Source organism: Tursiops truncatus, chromosome 12 (genome assembly GCF_011762595.2).
Source record: "Tursiops truncatus isolate mTurTru1 chromosome 12, mTurTru1.mat.Y, whole genome shotgun sequence".
Lineage (NCBI taxonomy): Eukaryota > Metazoa > Chordata > Mammalia > Artiodactyla > Delphinidae > Tursiops > Tursiops truncatus.
The window spans coordinates 77,515,078-77,537,553 of NC_047045.1; the positions used below are offsets into that span (position 1 = coordinate 77,515,078).

The 22,476-nt window shown below is 42.7% G+C and overlaps 1 protein-coding gene across 8 annotated transcripts in view; it reads left to right on the forward strand.

Annotated features, from left to right (window-relative positions):
- The window catches only part of TIAM2 (TIAM Rac1 associated GEF 2), a 237,245-nt gene that overhangs the window by 1,595 nt on the left and 213,174 nt on the right, over positions 1–22,476 (forward strand). The gene's annotated exons all lie outside the window — the stretch shown is intronic.

Genomic DNA, 22,476 nt, shown 5'->3' on the forward strand with positions numbered 1-22,476 from the left:
CCGGTTTTGACACCTTAATTTGCCGTATAAAATGCTTCATCATCTGGCCCCTGCCTGCCTTTACAGCCTCCTCTCCTGACTCTTCCCCAGGTCTCGCCTCCCCCCTCCTCCTTACACACACACAAACACGCACACACACACAGCCAGCCTCATCAGACTCCTTCCAGGTCTCGCCTCCCCCCTCCCCCTTACACACACACACCCAGCCTCATCAGACTCCTTCCAAGTTGTCATTTCCAGACCACTGTCTGGAATGAATGAGCATTCTGTTTATACTCTTCTCGCTCCACTTGTCCATCTGTTGGTTACTCACACGTCCTTCATGTGTCAGTCAGATGCATTCTCTAGTAAGCTCTCCTTCCTCATTATCACTCGGCAGTTAAGCTCTTTCTTCTCTAGTAGTCATCGTCTCTACTACAACGTGATTTTTTTTAAACACCTCTGGCCATGCCACCTTGTAAAATTGTGAGTTGTTCACTGCACAGGGTTATCCTGTCCAGTCGGCAAGTGGAGGCTGAAATCCAATTTACACTCCACTCACCAAGCCCCTGGTGCCCTCCTCTCTGTTGGAAGGGGCCGCCTTTTCTAATTTACCCAACTCGGCACCCATCACAGAGACTGACGGAACAGAAGCTCAGTTAAGATTCCTTGAATGAGAGAAAAGAAAGCACCGTCTCTACAGACGTCTAGAAAGAAGCCGAAGTTTAGGGGCAAATTCCTCACGTAAGTCAGGATATAGGAATGTGCTTTGGTTTGCTCTTATGTCTGGCTGGTTCAAGTGATTCTTGAACCAGCCAGACATAAGAGGTGTCTTATCTTTGATTACAGGGAAGAATCTGGGGCTGTAAATTCACAGGTGGGCATCCGAGATGTGTGCCAGCACGTGGTGGGCCTCCTCAGTTGACTGCCTTTCAAGGCTCTAAGGTTTATGCATCTAATCATGATTTGATGCGAGAGATAATGTGAGAGATAAGGGTATAAGACTCTTAAAAGTAAGGCCATAAAGAGCTTTGCTTCCATGAACATGTGTTACTACATTGGTGGAGGTGCCATTTTGTACACAAGCCCCAGTCATCCTAAAGTGACATCACAGAATTAAGAATCAGAAAAGAAGGCATTGAATCTAATTTATTTAGATTCTTCAAATGAGAGCGGCATTTAAGATTGCAGTTTACACAATACAGAAAATGCAGTTTTTATGTGAGGCAGTTTGCAAGCTCAGTTGGCTGTAAGGTTCTTAAAAATGCTCCAAATTTGTATGTAGTTTCAAACTTCTAACAATTTGTGGGCAATCTAGAGATATTTGTCAAGCTAAAGTCTATATGTGGATCATCTCACCAAAATTTATAACATGGTGGTATAAAATCGTATACCATGGGCTTCCCTGGTGGCGCAGTGGTTGAGAGTCCGCCTGCCGATGCAGGGTACACGGGTTCGTGCCCTGGTCCGGGAAGATCCCACATGCCGCGGAGCGGCTGGGCCCGTGAGCCACGGCCGCTGAGCCTGCGCGTCCAGAGCCTGTGCTCTGCAACAGGAGAGGCCACAGCAGTGAGAGGCCCACGTGCCGCAAAAAAAAAAAAAAATCGTATACCATTAAACATCAAAAGAATTTGACAGTTGTATGGAATCCTGGACTCTCTAGAATTCATAGCATAGAATAACTTTAAAGATAATATAGACCAATTTTCCCATTTTATAGGTAAGGAAAAGTAGTACCAGGGACCTGTCCAAGGTCACAGAGCTTAGGTAGGAGCTCAGCCAAGGTGAGCACTCAGATTCCCTGGCTCTTAGTTCATTGCTTTATTTATTCAAGTGCTTTTATGTATTCAAGCTTCTGTATGTTCCATTGTTGGCTTCAGTTGGGAAATCTTGAAGGTATAGACTAATTATATCTCAGGGAAAGGGAAGATTCCCAGCACCAAACACAATGCCTTGTGTGAAGTAGCCAGGTGATAAATATTTGCTGAGTGAAGGAATGAATGAATGAGCCAGTTGAAAGCTTACTTATTTAAAGTAATTATTTGATATAGCACAAACCAAAGTCCTTTGGAGTCATTATAGTGGAATTTGGCCTATGTGTTTGTATTCCTTAAATGCAATAAAAATGTTAGATAAACTTGATGGAAGAGATGGGTAAGAGGGCTTCCTTGGTGGCGCAGTGGTTGAGAGTCCTCCTGCTGATGCAGGGGACGTGGGTTCGTGCCCCGGTCCGGGAGGATCCCACATGCCACGGAGCGGCTGGGCCGGTGAGCCATGGCTGCTGAGCCTGTGCGTCCTGAGCCTGTGCTCTGCAACGGGAGAGGCCACAGCAGTGAGAGGCCCGCGTACCGCAAAAAAAAAAAAAAAAAAAAAAAGAGATGGGTAAGAAATGTTTTCTGTAAAAGAAGCCAGAACTCCTCACAGAGAGGCATCAGTAGAAAAACTCAGGATATGGAATCAGTAGGTTTGTCCACAGCCCAGCCTTGATTCTGCAAGCCTTGGATATCACCAGCCTCAGTTTCTTCCTGTAACCTCCTGAGTCGCAGAGTCGTTAGAAGGATCGAACAAGCTCACACGTGTGAAAGCACTTTGCAAACTTTAGAACACTGAAGGGTTAGACTGTGTGGCGGGAAGTGCTCTCCAGGCACTGTACTGGCTTTCTGTACGCATCACCCATTTATTCCTCTGAGTAGAGCAGCAAGGCTCTCGTGGAATGAGGAGGAAACCGAAGCCTAAACAACTGTCCCTCCACATGGAACAGGCATTTGGTGACCCCTAAAGTGTATTAAGTATCTTGAGTCTCTGGACTTGAATAAAGGACTTTCTTCAGGTGGAGAAGAAAGACAAGTGACATAAAAGCAAGTCACTTTGGCTTTAGGCAGAGGAACGATTTGCACTTTCGACCAGTCCCTCTTTAGAGTGTGGTGAGTGGATTCAAGAAAACAAGACCGCCAGAAAGATGGTCAGTTGTAATCGTGCAGATGGTCAAAGGCAGCTGGACTGGGCAGTGGGAAAACACAAGGGGACGGAGTCCTGGGATCTGAAGGAGGTGGGATGGACTTGGCGAGGAAGAGTGTGGTGGGCAAGGGGCAGTGGATCCAGTTAAGGATGTTCACAGACCTCAGCAATGCAGAAGGAGAAGGCTGGGGACCTGCGGGGGCCCCTCACCCAAGTTCACACAGTTAGGAAGTCGCACAGCTGAGATTCACCCAGGTCTGTCTGACTGCGTGTTCCTTCCTCTCTCCCATTCTGTCTCAACTGTTAGCATGTCTCCAATCGTAAATGCATCGAGGATTTTAATAAAAAAAACTGTAGAATTTGAAAGCTTTTATGAGTTAGTTCAGAATTTTAAGAAAGAACAAAAAGTGCCCCTTCCGAAGCCCTCCCACAGACTGAGGTCAGGAGACAAAGGCTGGTGCTCCAGAAGTTTCCCTGCCAGGAGCGTGTAATGTATTTCCTATCTTGGATTCCGTCTGGCCTGGGATCCGGCCCACTCCTCTCCAGGCATTCCATCCAGCTGGAAATGGGTCTGCTTCGTTTCCATTTAGGAGGTTTGCAGATTGAGTAACAGAATCTGGACTGCAGCTTTCATTGTGTTTTTGTGGTGTTGGATTACAAGGTTTCTTTTAAATTCACGGTTAGATTTCTGAATGTGTCTCTTGGACATGGTTCTTTAAGAGTTCCCATTACTAAGTGATTCCTTTGCATTGGGAATAGGATGGAAAACTAGAATTTTGTCATCAGTAGTTTGGGAAATGGCATATAGAAAATAAGCTTGGAAATCTTCTCAAACTGGTAAAAGTTAAGGATTCCCCAAATCTTTTAGCCTTTAAAATATAGTGATGAATTTTTGTGCAGTATTTTGTTATCATTTTTTAAAAATTTTATTATTTAGTTTTTGCTACATTGGGTGTTTGTTGCTGCACGCGGGCTTTCTCTGGTTGCGGCGAGCGGGGGCTACTCTTCGTTGCGGTGCGCAGGCTTCTCCTTGCAGTGGCTTCTCTTGTTGCGGAGCACAAGGCACGCGGCTTCAGTAGTTGTGGCTCGCGGGCTTAGTTGCTCCGCGGTATGTGGGATCTTCCTGGACCAGGGCTCCACCCGTGTCCCCTGCATTGGCAGGCGGATTCTTAACCAGTGTGCCACCAGGGAAGCCCCTGTTATCATTTTTAAAATTCAAAATAGCTTTGTCTTGTAAAGAGTGTTCTGTGCCTCAGGATTTACATCTGAAAGGAGGGTGACAGCAGTGCTTTCCTCATAGAAGATTATTTGGAGAATTGAGAAATTAATGAACTAATTAACATAACGTGCTTAGAACCCTACCTGCCAGGATGAGAGTTCAGGAAGTGTTAGTTGTTCTTCCCTCCCTGTAGATCGGATCTGGCTGTATCAAATTATGTAAAATAAGGATGGTGAGCAGGATGGAGCTGGGAGTTGGGCTGGCAAAGTAGAGGCCATACTCCGTTCCTTTTCCGTTGCTTTGCACTGTTCTCTCTGTCCTTCCCTTTGATGGTTCTTCCCCGTTTGGTCAGCTGTTTATCATTTTTTATTGAGACTCAGCGAAGCCTTTCCTCTGAGTGTGAAGCACTCTTTCTTGTGCTTCCAGGCACTTGGTCCTGTGTGGTCTGTATCAGTTGTGGCATTCATCGTGGGATATTTAGTTGTGGGCAGTTTCTCCATCACACAGGGAGTGCTTTGCTTATTTTCTTTTTGTACCTCTTCCAGGGCCAGCATGGTGCCTTTGTGGCTGTTCTTAAATGGTGGTCGATAGAATGCAGGAAGTGCTCATTGAAATTGTTTTTAAATTTCTACGTGTTTGAAATTGTTTGGTGATTATGAAGTTGAGTGACCCTTTGCCAAATATTTGACTCTTTATCAATAATAAAGTGCTAAAAAATAAAGGTTTCTCCATCTGAAGTGTGGAGTAGTAGCAATATCATTATACTGAGTATTAATCTAGACTCTGGTATAGAATACACCTTTTACTCATTTGGCAACTTGGCTAAACCTTTGAGGGCCTTAGATTCTTCAGGGAGAAAATAAAATTATTCTCTAATGAGTCCCAGTGTCTTCTGGCAGCTGAGGCATCAAATTCTTCTCATTAACCTTCCTCTTCAGGCCTCATGCCAGGGCTTGGTTGATAGAGTAACAGTCACATTTACCCTTACCACTCTGGATAACCATGAGGCTTGTTTTTTTTGTTTTTGCGGTACGCGGGCCTCTCACTGTTGGGGCCCCTCCCACCGCGGAGCACAGGCTCCGGACGCGCAGGTCCAGCGGCCATGGCTCATATGGCTCACGGCCGCAGCCGCTCCGCGGCATGTGGGATCTTCCCGGACCGGGGCTCGAACCCGTGTCCCCTGCATCGGCAGGCGGACTCTCAACCACTGCGCCACTGGGAAGCCCCATGAGGCTTGTTTAAAATGGATTTTATACTTTCATAAGAGAGCATTTATACATATGAACAGAAACCAAGGAAGAACACATCCGGAATACACTGAAATGAATTAAGTTATCCTGTGTGCCAGTGGCATTTGAAACTTGTGGAATCAGTACCTACCGTATGAAAACGTGAAGCCTTGATGAATGTTAGCCAAATCAGAAACCAGAATATTTACCCATTGAACGGGTCCATTCTGAACTTGCCCTGTGGAAGATCCTAATCGTTCTATGAAACCATAGTCATCTGTAGTAACTCTCCCTTCACAACTGTCTGTTGAACTTCTCATTGGGAAGTGCACTGCATATCATGTGGGCAAATAACTTCATTTTACATAAGATGTAAAAGAAAATGAGAAATACCATGGACTGGATCCATTCATTATGTATACACCAACCCCTGCTAGCAGGTTACTTTTTAAAAAATCAGAATTTTATTATTATAACTGGAGAGCACTGGTTTCCTCAGCCTGCTAGGCTCATGTTAAATGTCATCCTTCTGAAACTCTCCCTGATCTTCTCCTAACCCCTCATTTTTTCTTGAAATGTAACGCTCTGTCCTCACCATTCTTGGGGTTCATCTTCTGAATGGCTGCATTGCCCACACAATGGCTGTATATGTGTTTGCATCCTCTCCCTGCCCCCAGTTGGATTCCTTATTAACTATATAAAAGTGATCATTCCATAAGGTTTGCTGTTTGTGGTGTTTTGGGACACGTATGACTTTTATCAGTGCCTCCACTTTTTTTCCATTCTGATAGGCAACAAGGAGTTAACTATTTGAAAGGTGTTTGTATGTGTTTGATTGAATTGTTCTTGGTATTTGTCTAGTCAGAGGTAATAATCCAAGTAGTCAAGATACTGTTTTGGAAGAAAACAAAACAAAACTAGAATTCTGGGTTTTGGGTAGATTTAAGAGCTCTGCATTTTGGGTAGTTTTGCCAAAAATAGCTGTGTGATCTTGAACAAAACATGACATTCTCTCTGGGTTTCCATTGCTTAATTTGAACTTTGGTGGTCAAGGGAGTCATATTGGACTCAATGACTTTTAGGGATCCTTTCAGTTACAAAAGTCAATGATTCTGTGCAGCAGTAGGATATAAGAAAGCAGAAGAAAAATTTATAAAAATTTAAAAGTGGTGTATTTACAATATGCTATTAGCTCACTGGCATTTGAGCCTTACTGGATGACAGATAACCGTCGCCCAACACTAGTAAGGAGGGCAGTGCTGGTGAACACGTAGGGTCTTGGTAAATCCAGAATGTGTGATGAGACATTGCTGGGAGGTAATTATCTGTGATCTTGGGGGCTGTGGGTAATATGGATTTCAAGGCCTCTGGAACTGGGTGGAGGGGAATTCAGTGTTGAAATAGAAGAATGCCTGGGGAAGAAACTGAGAGATCAGTGCTGTATTGGAGGTGGTGAAGGGAGAGCAGGGCAGGCAGAGAATATGTGAAGCACGAAGTAGCCATGTAGTATATATATAAACAGAGTAGCCGTGTAGACTAGATGGAGAACAAAATAGCCATGTAGAGTATAGGTAAACAGAGTAGCCATGTGGAATATAGAACAAAGTAGCTCTGTAGAATATATGTTGAACAAAGTAGCCACGTAGAATATATATCAACAGAGTAGCCACGTAATAGACTATATGTAGAGCAGAGTAGCTCCATAGAATAGATACAAACAGTAGCCGCATAGATATATGTGGAACCGAGTAGCCATGTAGACTGTATAGAAGAAGGTGGCCACACTGGGTCCAAGGTAAAGCTGTATGAGAATGTTGGTAAAATGATGGCACTGCTGAGTCTTAATATGACAGACTGTGAAGAGGATCCAGAAGAGAATTTAGAGTTAATGGTCAAGTCTTGTTACCTTCACTTGTAGATGGAGAAAATGAAGCCAGTGATGGGAGTTCTCAACCTTGAATTTGTATAAATATCACTTTGGGAGCCTGCTAAAATGCAGGTTTCTGAAAGTCACCCTGAGATGATGATTCTGGAGGTCTAGGGTGCAGTCAATCAGGCACACCAGGTGTGGCTGGTGGCTCTTTGATTGTACATGGAAAAACTCTGCCCTTCAGGTGAGACTGGCCCTCTTAGGACACTCAGCTTGGAGAGGAAGCGTGCAGAGCTGAACCCAGATCTTCTTTCCCACGTCTTTCTGCCGCAGGATCCCCGTCTGAAATGGCTCCTATAGGACTGTGAGAACCTAACCATGTTAATTTTTGCCGGGGATGGGCAAGAGATTTGGAGGTTAGCCACAGAGAAATGCAATGCAGTTTCCCTTATTTCAGACTGATCCATGATTTGTGGTTTGACAGGCACTGTTTTTAAAAAGAAACATCAGGTCCCTAAAGAAAAAAATTGTTAAGTATATTAATTATAAGCGTATTAATAGTGAAAAGCAGCAGGGAAAATTTCCATCTACATAGAAACATCTACTTTGTAATGACTATGAATGAGGAAGCATTTCCATCTCTTTGGTAAGTCATTTCCTAAGAAATACTCACAGGCAGTGTTTTGCTTAGTTGTGTTTCAGCTTGCCATGTAATAGGAATTTTAAAATGACTTGTCTTTAGAAATTTAGAGATGTCACTAAATTCAACTGTAATAAGTTCCACCTCAGTCATTCGTGTAAATGTGTGAGGAAATTGAGTCCAGAAGGGTGGTTGACATTGCTGAAGTCTTGGTGTGTGTTGAGAGGAGAATGTCATTGTAGTATGGCATTTTCTGAAAACCTATCTGTCACAGAAGCTAAATTTTGATGGCTTGATAAATCTCATTAGTTAGAAAATTCACTAAAACTTGAATGGTATATACAGAGTTGGCAGCCAGCATTTGGAATTTTCAGCAAATCAGTCAATGGGTAGTTCTCAAAATGGATGGGCACATCCACATTTTGTTAACATTAAATAACACCTCACATAATTGTTCTGCTGTCTAAAGGAGAACCTTTAAACATTTGTAGAGTGCATTAAAAATTCTTGAATAATTTAAAAATGTAAAAGTACATTTATATTTGTGTGCAGTAGAAGAGACGACAAACTTTAAAAAAAATTGTAAATAGTGGTGATACAGACATGAGGGTTTATAGTCATATGCATATTCAAAATGTTGTGGTCCCAAATCACAAACTGTGCTATATTCCTTTAATAGTTATATATCAATAAGCATTCTAGAAGAGAATAAACTTTAGAAATCATCTAATTCAACCCATTTTTCAGAAGAGAAGCTTGATGTTTTGGGAAAGTTAAATGACCTGTTTTAATTCCCCATTGGAAGAAGTTAATGGTAAGCAGAGCGAGGCCTACATCCCAGAATTCTTTACTCTAGAATTTTTCTCTGTGCTTAAAAATTAGGAGGACATGTTAGGAGGACTGCATCAAAAAACCATGAAATGTTTTAGATTTTCTGTGGGAAAGGAAGCTAAACCTATGCAATTTTGGAGTTAGCAAAGGCAATAACAACTTATTAGCTTGTGTACTTTAGAGCCTGCCCAAAGGAATGTACAACTTTACATGGAGAGAATGGCCTACAACTGGAGCTTATTATGTGGTTTACAACAGATGGTGTCATCTGTACAAAGATAAATAGACCTTTTCCTAATTAGGTGTGAGTGGGAGATTTGAGGGTACTGTATACATTATTTGAGCTGAAAGGAATCTTAGAAGCAATCTAGTTCACACCTTTATTTTGTGTAAGAGGAAACATAGCTTTGTCCTGCCTTGCTGTTATAAATAACCATGATATTTTTGATAATAATTGTTTTAAAACAAAAAAACTGACATCTTTAAAGTGTATCGACTTGTATTATAAACAAAATAATGATAAAACAGATGTCCATGAAATTCAAAATTTTGGACTTGATTATATCCAAACAATGGAAGAAGTTAGTAATGTGTCTACAAAGATGGTAGTTTGGGGCCTACGATTGACTTTCTATTGGAAGACAGTGGGCCATGCTTCCAAATGCACCTCGATTATAAGGGCAGGTACCTGCAGCCTTGCAATGACAGCAACCAAGAGAAGAAAACTTACTGTTTAGTCAAATAGAAATCATGCTTAAATTGTGGTCTGAAGTCTGGTTCTCAAGTCTGTGTCTTCGCTGAATTAGTGTGCGGGTTTCTGCAAGTACATGCAAACAGGTAGGAGCTTGGGTGGTGTGGGCGTAGGGAGATGCTGCTAAGAGATGAAGACAGCTCTACCTATCAAAGCATTATTATTGCAAGGTATTCCGTTATCCCAAGTAAATGAGCAAAGCCCGTGGCAATGTTTATGTTCTTTGTTAGCCAATCACACTATTCACATTACTCAATTCAGGAAGTTAGTGAAAACGCTGCTTCTTCCTCATGTACACCTTCCCCTTCCCCCATTCTGCCAGCCTCTCCACTTTAGTGCATCCTTACTTTTCAGGATGAAGGTTCATCTCGCGAGTGCTTAATAAAGACTAGTTGAAAAGATTTTACTTCATGTAGGAAAAGTGAGTAACAGGTTCAAATAGGTTGATTCTAACAGTAATGCCTCATAGTTTGTGATGTTGAAGCTTCATGTAATTTCTCATTCGGCGTTCTCAAAAATTGTTAAAATCGCATGAAATTGAGATGTGGCTTATGACTGATAGCTAGCCTGCGTGGTGCCTCTTCCATGGTTATTTTGCAGAAGGTCAGCAAGTTCACCTGTGTAGATGGCTGACCTATGCCGCGAACTGCACAGAGTTCGGGGTACAGCGAAATCAATTATCAAAGGCTGGGGCGAGCAGTAGTCATGTTCCTACTTATTCTGAGGTATCCGAACCAGGTTTTCCTGGAAAGAGCTGTCTCATAGTTTAATAATCCTCCCGTGTTGCATCACTTTGTCTCTTTGGTCCTCTTTTCAGTGGGTATTGGTCACTGACAGTCCAGGGTACCACGATCCTGGTTTTCTGAAAACAAGTTTCTTAGCATTGCTTAGCCCTTTTGAGGTTTAACCTCTAAAATACTAGTAAATTCTGCTCTCTTGAATTATTCTTTGAAAACATGGAAACTTTTTTTTCACATCTTTATTGGAGTATAAATGCTTTACAATGTTGTGTTAGTTTCTACTGTACAACAAAGTGAATCAGCTATATGTATACCTATATCCCCATATCCCCTCCCTCTTGAGCCTCCCTGCCACCCTCCCTATCCCACCCCTCTAGGTGGTCACAAAGCACCGAGCTGATCTTCCTCTTCTATGCAGCAGCTTCCCACTAGCTATTTTACATTTGATAGTAGAGTCAGTGCTACTCTATCACTTCATCCCAGCTTGCCCTTACCCCCGCCCCGTGCCCTCAAGTCCATTCTCTATGTCTGCGTCTTTATTCCTGCCCTGCCACTAGGTTCATCAGTACCACTTTTTAAAATGCCATATATATGCATTACATACAGTCTTTGTTTTTCTCTTTCTGACTTACTTCACTCTGCATGAGACTCTGGGTCCATCTACCTCACTACAAATAACTCAGTTTTGTTCCTTTTTATAGCTGAGTAATAGTGCCTTGTGTATATGTGCCACATCTTCTTTATCCACTCATCTGTTGATAGACACTTAGGTTGCTTCCATGTCCTGGCTATTGTAAATAGAGCTGCAATGAACATTGTGGTACATGTCTCTCTTTGAATTATGGTCTTCTCAGGGTATATGCCCAGTAGTGGGATTGCTGGGTCGTGTGGTAGTTCTATTTTTAGTTTTTTCAAGGAACCTCCATACTGTTCTCTCCATAGTGGCTGTGTCAGTCTACATTCCCACCAACAATTCTGGAGGGTTCCCTTTTCTCCACACCCTCTCCAGTGTTTATTGTTTCTAGATTTTTTGATGATGGCCGTTCTGACTGGTGTGAGGTGATACCTCATTGTGGTTTTGATTTGCATTTCTCTAATAATTAATGATGTTGAGTATCTTTTCATGTATTTGTTGGCCATCTGTATGTCTTCTTTGGAGAAATGTCTATTTAGGTCTTCCTCCCATTTTTGGATTGGGTTTTTTTTGTGTGTGTGTGTGATATTGAGCTGCATGAGCTACTTGTATATTTTGGAGATTAATCCTTTGTCAGTTGCTTCGTTTGCAAATATTTTCTCCCATACTGAGGGTTGTCTTTTCGTCTTGTTTATGGTTTCCCTTGCTGTGCAAAAGCTTTTAAGTTTCATTAGGTACCATTTGTTTAGTTTTGTTTTTATTTCCGTTACTCTAGGAGGTGGGTCAAAAAGGATCTTGCTGTGATTTATGTCATAGAGTGTTCTGCCTATGTTTTCCTCTTAAGAGTTTTATAGTGTCTGGCCTTCAATTTAGGTCTTTAATCCATTTTGAGTTTATTTTTATGTATGGTGTTAGGGTGTGTTCTAATTTCATTCTTTTACATGTAGCCGTCCAGTTTTCCCAGCACCACTTATTGAAGAGGCTGTCTTTTCTCCATTGTATATTCTTGCCTGCTTTGTCAAAGATAGGTGACCATATGTGCGTGGGTTTATCTCTGGGCTTTCTATTCTGTTCAATTGATCTATATTTCTGTCTTTTTGCCAGTACAATACTATCTTGATTTCTGTAGCTTTGTATAGTCTGAAGTCAGGGAGCCTGATTCCTCCAGCTGTGTTTTCTTTCTTAAGATTACTTTGGCTATTAGGGGTCTTTTGTGTTTCCATACAAATTGTAAAATTTCTTGTTCTAATTCTGTGAAAAATGCCATTGGTAATTTGATAGGGATTGCATTGAACCTGTAGATTGCTTTGGGTGGTATAGTCATTTTCACAGTATTGATTCTTCTGACCCAGGAGCATGGTATATCTCTCCATCTGTTTATATTATCTTTGATTTCTTTCTTTAAAAAAATTTATTTATTTAATTTATTTATTTAATTAATTTATTTATTTTGGGCTGCATTGGGTCTTTGTTGCTGAGTGCAGGCTTTCTCTAGTTGTGGTGACCGGGGGCTACTCTTCATTGCGGTGCACAGGCTTCTCCTTGCGGTGGCTTCTCTTGTTGCACAGCATGGGGTCGAGGCACGTGGGCTTCAGTAGGTGTGGTGCACGGGCTCTAGAGTGCAGGCTCACTAGTTGTGGTGCACGGGCTTAGTTGCTTGTGGCATGTGGGATCTTCCCGGACCAGGGCTCGAACCCTTATCCCCTGCATTGGCAGGCAGATTCTTATCCACTGTGCCACCAGGGAAGCTCTTGTCTTTGATCTCTTTCACCAGTGTTTTATAGTTTTCTGAGTACAGGTCTTTTGCCTCCTTAGGTAGGTTTATTCCTAGGTATTTCATTCTTTTTGTTGTGTTGGTAAATGAGATTGTTTCCTCAGTTTCTCTTTCTGATCTTTGATTGTTAGTGTATGATAATGCCAGAGATTCCTGTGCATTAATTTTGTATCCTGCAACCTGACCAAATTCATTGATCAGTTTTAGTGGATTTCTGGTGGCATCTTTAGGATTTTCTAGAAAACATTGATTGATACTTTGACTCTTTGGATGTGAGTCTTCTTATGGTGAGAAAAGAAAGAAATATATCGACTGCACTAGCAGTGACTAAATACCTTCTCATGATATCTTGGCTTTTTCAATGGGTGACTTTCCAGTTAGGTTCAGTATTTCTGGGGCAGTTGCTGAATGTGTACTGCAGTAGAGACGTGGGACTAACTAGAATAAGAAGAGGAAGAGAATAATGGAAAACATTGGGATTGCTCCAGAGCAGAGGTTCTCAAACTTTAGGGCATCAAATTCACCTGGAGGGCTTGTTAAAACACAAATTGCTGGGTACCCCTCTCACAGGTTCTGGTTCAGTAGGTCTGGGATCGGCTTGAGAATTTTCATTTCTGAGAAGTTTCCAGGGGATGGTGCTTTTGTTGATCCTGGACCACACTTGTAGAACTGCTGCCCTGGAGGTTCAGTGAATTGGGATGTAGCTCCGTGTATACCAGTCCGCTTCCCAGGGGCTCTGTTTTTCTGTCTGTGAAATGGTACGATACTAGTGGTTTTCAAATGTTTGAAATCACAGGAATCTTTTGTTCCAAACTACATATTGTGTGAAACTCCAAAATACAAAAGAGAGAAACTGGAATTATGTTCACGGCAGCAGAGGTAGAGGATAAAAGGATTTGTGTCTCTTGTGTATCTTCTTTTAAAAAATTTATTTATTTATTTATTTACTTTTGGCTTCGTTGGGTCTTTGTTGCTGCGTGCGGGCTTTCGTTAGTTGCGGCGAGCTGGGGCTACTCTTCCTTGCAGTGTGCAGCCTTCTCTTTGTGGTGTCTTCTCTTGTTGTGGAGCACGGGCTCTAGGCACGCAGCATGCAGTCTCAGTAGTTGTGGCATGCAGGCCCTAGAGCGCATGGGCTCCAGTGGTTGTGGTGCACGGGCTTAGTTGCTCCACAGCATGTGGGATCTTCCTGGACCAGGGCTCGAAGCCTTGTCCCCTGCATTGGCAGGCAGTTCTTTACCACTGCGTCACCAGGGAGGTCCCTCTTGTGTATCTTTTTGTCTTGTTCCCCTGGAGTGGAGATGGAAGACATCCCTGGGGTCTCTCTGAAGAACCTAAAACAGTGACAAGTCCAATGGAAGAGATGATTTCTAAGGCTCCTGGCGTTTGTCATTTTCCCTTTGCTTCTGCATACTCTTGAAACCGTACACTATTACTTAAAGAGTTGGACAAGTCTAACCAAGAGACTTAACTGTAAGGTTGCGCTTTTTTTTAATATAGGAAACTGTGTTTAGGCTATATAGATAGGCAGGAAGTGAGTCTGAGACTTCCATGGTAATATAAAAGATTTACAGCTCATTTCAGGTGAGAAATGGGGAAATTCTAGTAAGAAAGGAAATGGGTGGAGGGTAGGGGGACGACTTGGGTAACAGGGATGTGCCTTACTGCCTTTGGGTTCAGCAGGTGTGTGTAATTGAAGTGAAGGTGTTCGTGTAAGTCTGATGGTCATGCCTAAAATTGGATTTCAGAATCTTTACTGGAAAATAGATAAGAAGGAGACGTCTTAATGAACGTCTTAATGAAAAGAATGAAAGATCCCAGATGTCACAACTGTCCAGAGATGTCTGCCTATCGCTCTTCATTCCTTTTGTCAACCACTTTATGGAAACCCTAAAACCAGCTTTAAGGGAAACTGTGGATTAATTTTAACTTGACTTTGGTACTCAGTGAGTCTCTGTTCTGGGTTTCCTGAAACCTTTACTTTTACTCTTCTTCCTTGGCTCATTCTCCTTAGAAGAAAAGATCTAACTAGAAAGAAACTAAATATCCGTAAGAATGGAACAGTCTCTGCCGTCGATTAAGTGGGAAACCCAGGAGCAGACACTGCAGAAGTGCCCAGCCTTTTGAATAAGACAGTGTTTTCCAGACAAGTCACAGGTAGTGACATCAGTTTAGTAGTTAGTTCTGTTTTTAATTCTAGTGCTAGACTTTTTAAAACATTCCAATAACTTTCTGACTTTTTTTTTTGACTAAGACCCATATTAAGACACACATGAGATGGAATGACATAGCATAATATTGAATAGAAAGTATCTAAATATATTTTAGGAATGTAATTACCACCCTGCTAACTGTGGGATTTAGCTTCAGAAATACATCACGTGCTTTCTGGATTATTTCTGTGCCTTCAACATAATACGTGCTTACTGTGAATTTTCGGAGGATGCACTATTAAAATTTCTTTGTTAAATGTTAAGTGTTACAGTTAACGTGATCAGAAGGCCTGGGGTAATCCTTGACAATGTACCAAACATGGATTTTATAGTATATCTTGTAAATAAAAGAAAGAAAAGTTTTAAAACAAAGAAAGTATCTAAATATATTACATGTAGCAAGGATATTGTTTCTTGAAACTTTTGTTTTAGTTTAATATATATTTGTGTGTGTATATATATATATATACACACACAAACATATGGATGTATATGGGGATGTATATATATGATATAGATAGGTAGATAGGGGAGATATATATATAGTATTAGTTGAAGTTCTTCAGAAAAACAGAATCAATAGGATGTGTCTATATACAGGAAGAATTTTGTAATAAGGAATCGGCTGCATGTGATCATGGAGGCCAGCAAGTCCAGAATCTCAGTGTGGGCAGACAGCCTGGAGACTCAGCCTGGTTCAGATGAAGTCTGCAGGCAGTCTGCTGGAGAACTCCCTCTTGCTCGGGCTGGTCTTTTTGTTCTTAGTCAGGCCTTCAGCTGATGGGATGCAGCCCACCCACATTATGGAGAACAGTTTGTTTTATGGACAGTTCACCGATATAAATGTTAACCTCATTCGCAAACACTGTCCAAGTTAACGAATAAAATGCATCATCACATATAGGTATACTAAGCCACAAGGCAAAACATGTCTTACCTGTCAAAGTTAAATACACACGTCCATCTATATATACAGGGATAAATATCCCTCAGTGTATAGGGATCTCTCCACACACTCGCACAGGCATGTGTATCCATTCTAGGGATCTCTCTCTCTGTGTCTCTCTCTTTCTGTCTCTCTCGATATCTCTAGAAAGGTTGGTAGGTAGATTAGATGGATAGAGGTGGATGGCTGGCTGGCTAATTAGCTAGATACCTCTAGAATATCTCTGAAGCAGAAACATTTAGCTAAAGCAGAGGTGTTCAGTCTGGGGAGAGGGGTCTTCTTAATCACCTGGGGAGCGTTTCTGAAATGTGCATGTATGTGCTGCAGCCCTTTCTTGTTTCTCCTTGAAGCATGAATCTTAAAAAGGGGGGAGGGGGAGGGGAGATAGGAAGTAGCAAACTGTTTTTTGAAAAAGTTTGATGGACTGAAGTGAAGACAAGACTGGCGCTCTGAGAGCGGACTTTTAGGTGTCAGCCCGCAGGTGGGAGGTGATGTGCTCTCGGGGGCTCTGGGCTGAGGTCCCTGAGGTCTCAGGAGCTTGGATAGCCACGCATGGTACCTGGTGCTTCCGGAAGTTGACAGACACTCTGATATTTGCTTCGCTCTTAACCATATAGAAACAAGTGCCACTTTACCAGCCCTCCACACGTTACCTAGATGTGAGTGTTCCTGCCAAGTGACTGAAAATACAGTTGACCCTTGAATAACCTGGGTTTGAACTGCGCAGGTCCATTTCTATGCAGATTTTTTTTCAATCAATGTGCACTGCAGTACTGCACTCTCCGCGGTTGGTTGAATCCGTGGATGTGGGACGACAGATGGAGGGCTGATTGTAAAGTTATACAGGGAGTTTTGACTGCGTGGGGTTGGCGCCCCTACCCCTTGGGTTGTTCAAGGGTCAAATGTGTATGTGACGATCATACCTATGGTTTCTCTCAGCCTGTGCCCTCTACTCCTGGGATACCCATGACCATCTTTAAAATTTTACAGTTGTGTTGTTATAATCTTTTGTGGACTTCCCTGGTGGTGCAGTGGTAAAGAATCTGCCCGCCAGTGCAGGGGACACAGGTTCGATCTCTGGTCCGGGAAGATCCCACATGCCGCAGAGCAGCTAAGCCTGCGAGCCGCAACTACTGAAGATCGTGCGCCTAGAGCCCGTGCTCCGCCACAAGAGAAGCCTGCGCACTGCAACGAAGAGTAGCCCCTGCTCGCTGCAACTAGAGAAAGCCCACGCACAGCAACGAAGACCCAACACAGCCCTAAATAAATAAATAAATAGATAGATAAATAAATAAAATCTTTTGAAATGTTATAAACATACCCTTTGAATCACAGGTGACCAGCTTTGTTCTGGGTGGAGTTTCCCTAGAGATGGGGCCTGGGGGATCTGGGAGATACTGTTATACTGGTATATACATAAATCAACACGTTTTTCATTTTTCTAAGCCTGGGAAGGAGGTTAAAAAAATTAATTAAATTTGGAAGCAGTTATTTTCAGGCCATATTTATGCTGGGTGAGCACTTCATGACCTCCTTAGGTATTGCAGGTAGCCGCTCAATTTGTAAGACATAGTTGTCATAAAGGGGTGGGAGTGTCACTGTGGAACTGACATTAGTTAGAAAACCTTCGGACAGGTGATCATTTAGTCTATGCCTCATCTGTTGAATTAAAAGCTCTCTCTCGGCCCTGACCATAGACCTGCTGCATTCTGAGTGTCTCAACTTAAGATTCAAATGAACTGAATTGAGACGGTGTGGCTTTTCAGATTTTCTTATATTAAAATGATTGGGTGTGAAATATTTATTTTGAAAAATGTAGGTAGTCATCAGTCACTCCCAGAGCTGGACTGAAATGGCCTATCTTCAGAGCATACTTCCTTGGGTCAGTTGATCCATCTTTCTCCTCAGAGGTGTGTCTGACAGTGGTCTGCCTTATGAGTAGTACATAATTTAAACATGTGCTAAGCATAATTTTAGTTCCTTTGGGATCACCCTCAGTTTTTATACCTTATCTGTCTCTCTGAAATCCATTTAATTACAACTGTTTTGATATTCGGCCAAGTCACTAAAACCAGTGAACTCTCCCTGGGGAGACAGTAAATTTTTGATTGGCATACCAGTAAAAATGGAATTCTTCTGCAAACAGACACTTTCTCAGGATTATTCTTACATATGCATGGGGAAATTGGCAGCCTTGTGATACTTTTGGAGGGGTTCTGGTGGGTAGCAAATGGTGCATAGCTACTGTGTGCTTGGAAAATGTTAACAAGAGGCTCAGCTTTTCTGAATGTGTGTTTTGGCTTTTTGAGATAGCTTCTATGCAGGAAGAAACTTCTTTTAAAACCAAATGTAGACTCTGGACTTGCTCCAAGTGGAGTATTGTAAATATATCAAAGCTGATACTGTACTGAATTTCTTTATAGAAAGAAAAAAAAGGAGTGGTTAATAAATAACATATAGTGTTTGAGTAGAGCCTGCAAATTCAAGGAGATCATCTTTTCTTCTGGCCAGTTTAACAAATGTTTTATGTTCGTCCTTTCCCCTACTCCCCACCAACCCACCCCCTATATCATCCTGTTCACTTTCTACTGTACAGATCTTCACCTGAGGGCCACAGTTCTCATCTTGTTCTTTGGTGTGAGATTTCACTGAGGAAGAGGAAGATAATCCTTACATATTTTGATTTTTTTCCTCCCTTTGAGCTTCAGATTGAATATAGACTTAAAAAAAAAGTAATTTTTTCTACCTCTGTGTTGGGTGGGTGGGATGTTAAAATCAAAAGCAGAGTCACAGCCGAAGCCCCTAAGTCACGATTCTGTAATATCCATAATGATCTTTCACAGAAGTCACCGCAGGACAGCGTGTGATGCTGCCACAGAATAGTACACACATCCCCACACCAAAATCTCACACTGCTTTGGAGTCCCTGATCTGTTTGAATCTGAAAATCGCAGGAGAGACCTTCGAGTGAGCCCTGACTCACGTAACAGGACAGAGGGGAGAGAGGTTCAGCTGCTTGCCCAGCTTCTCCCACCTGGGGAGCGTGGACAGCTGCGAGGGCATCTGAGTTTCTGCTCATCTCTTCTCTCGCTCTTCACGCCTTGGTGCTGGCCCCGCCTCGGGCTCGAGGCCCCAGGCTTTCGCTGTGCATAAGACACCCCTCACATCCCGAGTGCAGCTGGGGTTTGGGGTCCGCAGCCAGTTGAGTTGGTCTGTGCCACTAAGGGGGTGTGTGCTGTAGGTAATCCACAAAGCAGGTCATCAGATGCCTACAGATTCCCCCTGTTCAGAGTTTGGCAAAGAGTTTTATCTCTTTTGCTTTAAAATGTTTGCCTGAGAGAGCTCTGTTGTTGTTGGTTTTATTTTTTAGGTTTTTTTGGTTTGTTTTTGCCATGCTGAAGGGCTTGCTGGTTCTTAGTTCCCTGGCCAGGGTTAGAACCTGTGCCCCCTGCAGTGGAAGCATGGAGTCCTAACCACTGGACTGCCAGGGAACTCCTAAGAGCTCTGCATTTTGCAAATGGCATGCTGTGAGAGGCCGAGGCACTAAGGGAAGAGAAGAAAGGCCTGGTTACTAACATGTGCTACGTCTCTTGTGTCAGGCACTATGCTAGGGCTTTTAAAATTCATGCTGCCCACAAGTATGTGAAAAGGATATTGGAAATCCATATTGTAGATGAGGATACAGAGGCACAGAGCTGAGATTGGGTCGCAGTCCGGCTGACTTCATACCTTTTCTCCTGGTTCTTTCTTGAGAGGGGGCAGGGTGGAAAGCACACGTGCATTTTACAGGCCATATGGAATTCTGAAGCGCCGCTTGGCTCTGACAGCTGTTTCAATTATCTGCGACACTGCATCCAACATTAGCATGTATGATTGATTGTTGACAGTTCCCATCAGAAGAGGCTGGAGTCCTGGTCGCTGGAGCAGCGCTCACAGTTTTTCCAAAGTGCTAAGTATGACTGAAACTTGGAATCTAATCGTTCTTGCTAGGCTGGAAAACATGGAAGACACTGTTAGGCAGGCTTTTTTTTTTTTTTTTTTTTATAAACAACTTAGGTGGAGCAGATCATTATTCTGTTCGCTTTGACACAAATAATGTGGGGACCTTTTCCACGTACCAGAGTTCAGAAAATCTGTTGTAACTAATCTCATGCTCTTCGTCTTGCATTTCTATCCATTTTCTGCCCTTGACAATACATGTCTTCATCCTTGATTTCATTTCCTAGGTGTAAGTTTCATCTCCCTGGTTAGTATTTGTACTCCCTGAGGTCACTGAGCTTGTCTCTTTATTTTTTATTATATTTCCTCAATTACTCAGGACAAAGCTTAACTCATAGGCATCAACTGAAGGTTTAGTAAGTAGTCATTTTCATTGTTTCCTTTTCAAATGACTAACTGAAACATAAATTATTATTACAAATAGTTTTTGAGTTTTGTCCCTTCAGGTTTCATTTAGTGAGTTTTGTTTAGTTCACACTAGTGGACTTTTTTTTTCCTACTATAGTGTGATATAATAGAACTCCCGCTCTCTTGCTGAGTTTTATTGACAGTCATTTATGAATATCTGCTTCGTGAAACTCTATCGTGAGACAGATGTGATTGTAAACTGACTCTCTGGTATCTGTGTAAATGTAGGATGCTCTTGACTGTGGCGGATGATTTTCCTGTTTTACTGTCTTTAGTTTTTGGGCATTTTGCAGTGTACACATACGTCTTATTGTAGTTTCTGTCAGTTTATATAATATGTTTCATTTACTTATCCAGTTTCTTTTACCTGATATTTTTCCTATTTAATGTTAAAAGAGAGAAAGACATTTCCTTGGCAGTGCCAGGGAGGCAGAGGGAATTCCAGTCTGCATCTGTTTACTTTTTCTGTTCCTTCTCCACGAATTCTTCTCCTGTCTGAAAAGGATCTCCCTCAAGGCTACCGGACCTGCTCCTGTTGAGTTTGGAGCATAAGAGGTTGTCAGTGGAAAGGCTGGGCAGTAGATCGGAGGAGAGCTTAGAAGGTCGTGACAGTGTGGTTAGGTTGGGCTGAACTTGGCGAGCAGCCTGGGAGGCGTCGGAGGGTTGGATTGACAGGGTCGGGGGTGTGTGCTGGAGCTGGGGGGTGTGAGCCAGGCTGTTGCAGGCATCCTGGTGATCTGTGAGGAGAGTCTGCACCCACTGGATAGAGAACAGAGAACTGCCAAGACTGGGCAACTGGCTGGATATGGGGGCAAAGTGTTGGGAAGAGTAAAGCATGATGTTCAGATCTGGGTACCTGTGGTGAAGATGGTGCTGCTGAGAGCACAGGGGGAGGGGTAGGTTTGGAGCGAGTCAAGGAGAGTTTGGAGATGGTCCTCCTGATTTTTGAGGTATCAGTAGGCACTGTGTCATGAACAGTTAGCAATGTCCCCTGAAGAGGTAGAAACCTGGAGCTCGAGAGAGACGTCTTGGCTGGCTTTGTAGATCTGGATTCAGCTCCTAGAAATGATGGCTAAACCCTGTGCAAGCATGAGATTGTCGGAGAACAGCATGTGAAGAGGAGAGGACAGGACAGAGAGGCAGCCTTGTTTTGTGTTTAATTTTTGGAGGTAAAATAAGACAGGAGTCAGAGGAGGTGGCTCCGAAGGGGCTGCCAGAGAAGGGAGTTAATTTGCTGAGTGACATGGAGCAGGGTGGGCGGTGAGGGAGAGCTTTTCAGCTTTGTGTAGAGCAGATCATCAGACTGGCAAACGGTTTTACAGTGGCACTATCTCCTGCTGGCAGGAATGCTGGGGAGAGGCAGCCTTCCAGCGTCGCTGGTGGGAATAGCCACTGTGGAAAGAGTTCTGGCGGAGTCTATTAAAATTTAAAACGCACATAGCCTTTGACCCACCAATGTCCCCCCCACCCCGGGACTCTATCCCATAGAAATAAAAGCAGCTGTATGTAATTTGTTTGTACAAGAATATTTATTATAGCATTGTTTGTAGTGGCAAAGAGCTGGAAAGTAAGTGGATGCTTTCAACGGGAATGGTTGGATAAAATGTGGCACGTCCATGCCTTGGGTTTCTGTACCACTTGACTTGGAAGGATTCCCATGAGAAAAGGAGAGGCAAGGAACCACGTCTAATAGGATCCTGATTGTGGAGGATATAAAATGATTTAAAATAATCTTGTATGTATGTTAATGCCGCTTGGAAAGAGAGAAGTTGGTACTATGGGTGGAGGTGGGTGGGAGGTAAATAAAAAACAAGACTGCTTACAAAATGTCTAAGAAAAAACATTGTGAAAAATCACTTGTGTGTGTACGTATAGACAGATGGGAGAAGGATGGTCACCAGAATGTTACAGGTGAGTATCTCAGAGTGTGGAGATGTTGTTCTTTACTTTCTTCCTTATGAGTTCTCTGCGTTGGTTGCAAATCAATGAGAAAAGGGCATTGAATTTAGAGTTTAGAAATCACTGGAAACTTTTCTAAGAGCAGTTGGGAATGGAAGCCCCATTTCTTGCTGTGAGGAGTAGTGACAAAGTGGAGATAGTGAAGGGGTGCTTTTTTTTACAAAGAAATTTTGAGGGAAAGATCTTTGGCGACAAAAAAGAAAAATGGTGGCTTGAGAGGGTGACAGGGCTGAGAGAGGCTTGTCCAGTGCAGGGGAAATGCGGGCGAGTTTGGAAGCAGCCGCATTGGAAATGGAGGGGCTGAAGTGCAGGTGGCCACGGGGAGTGGA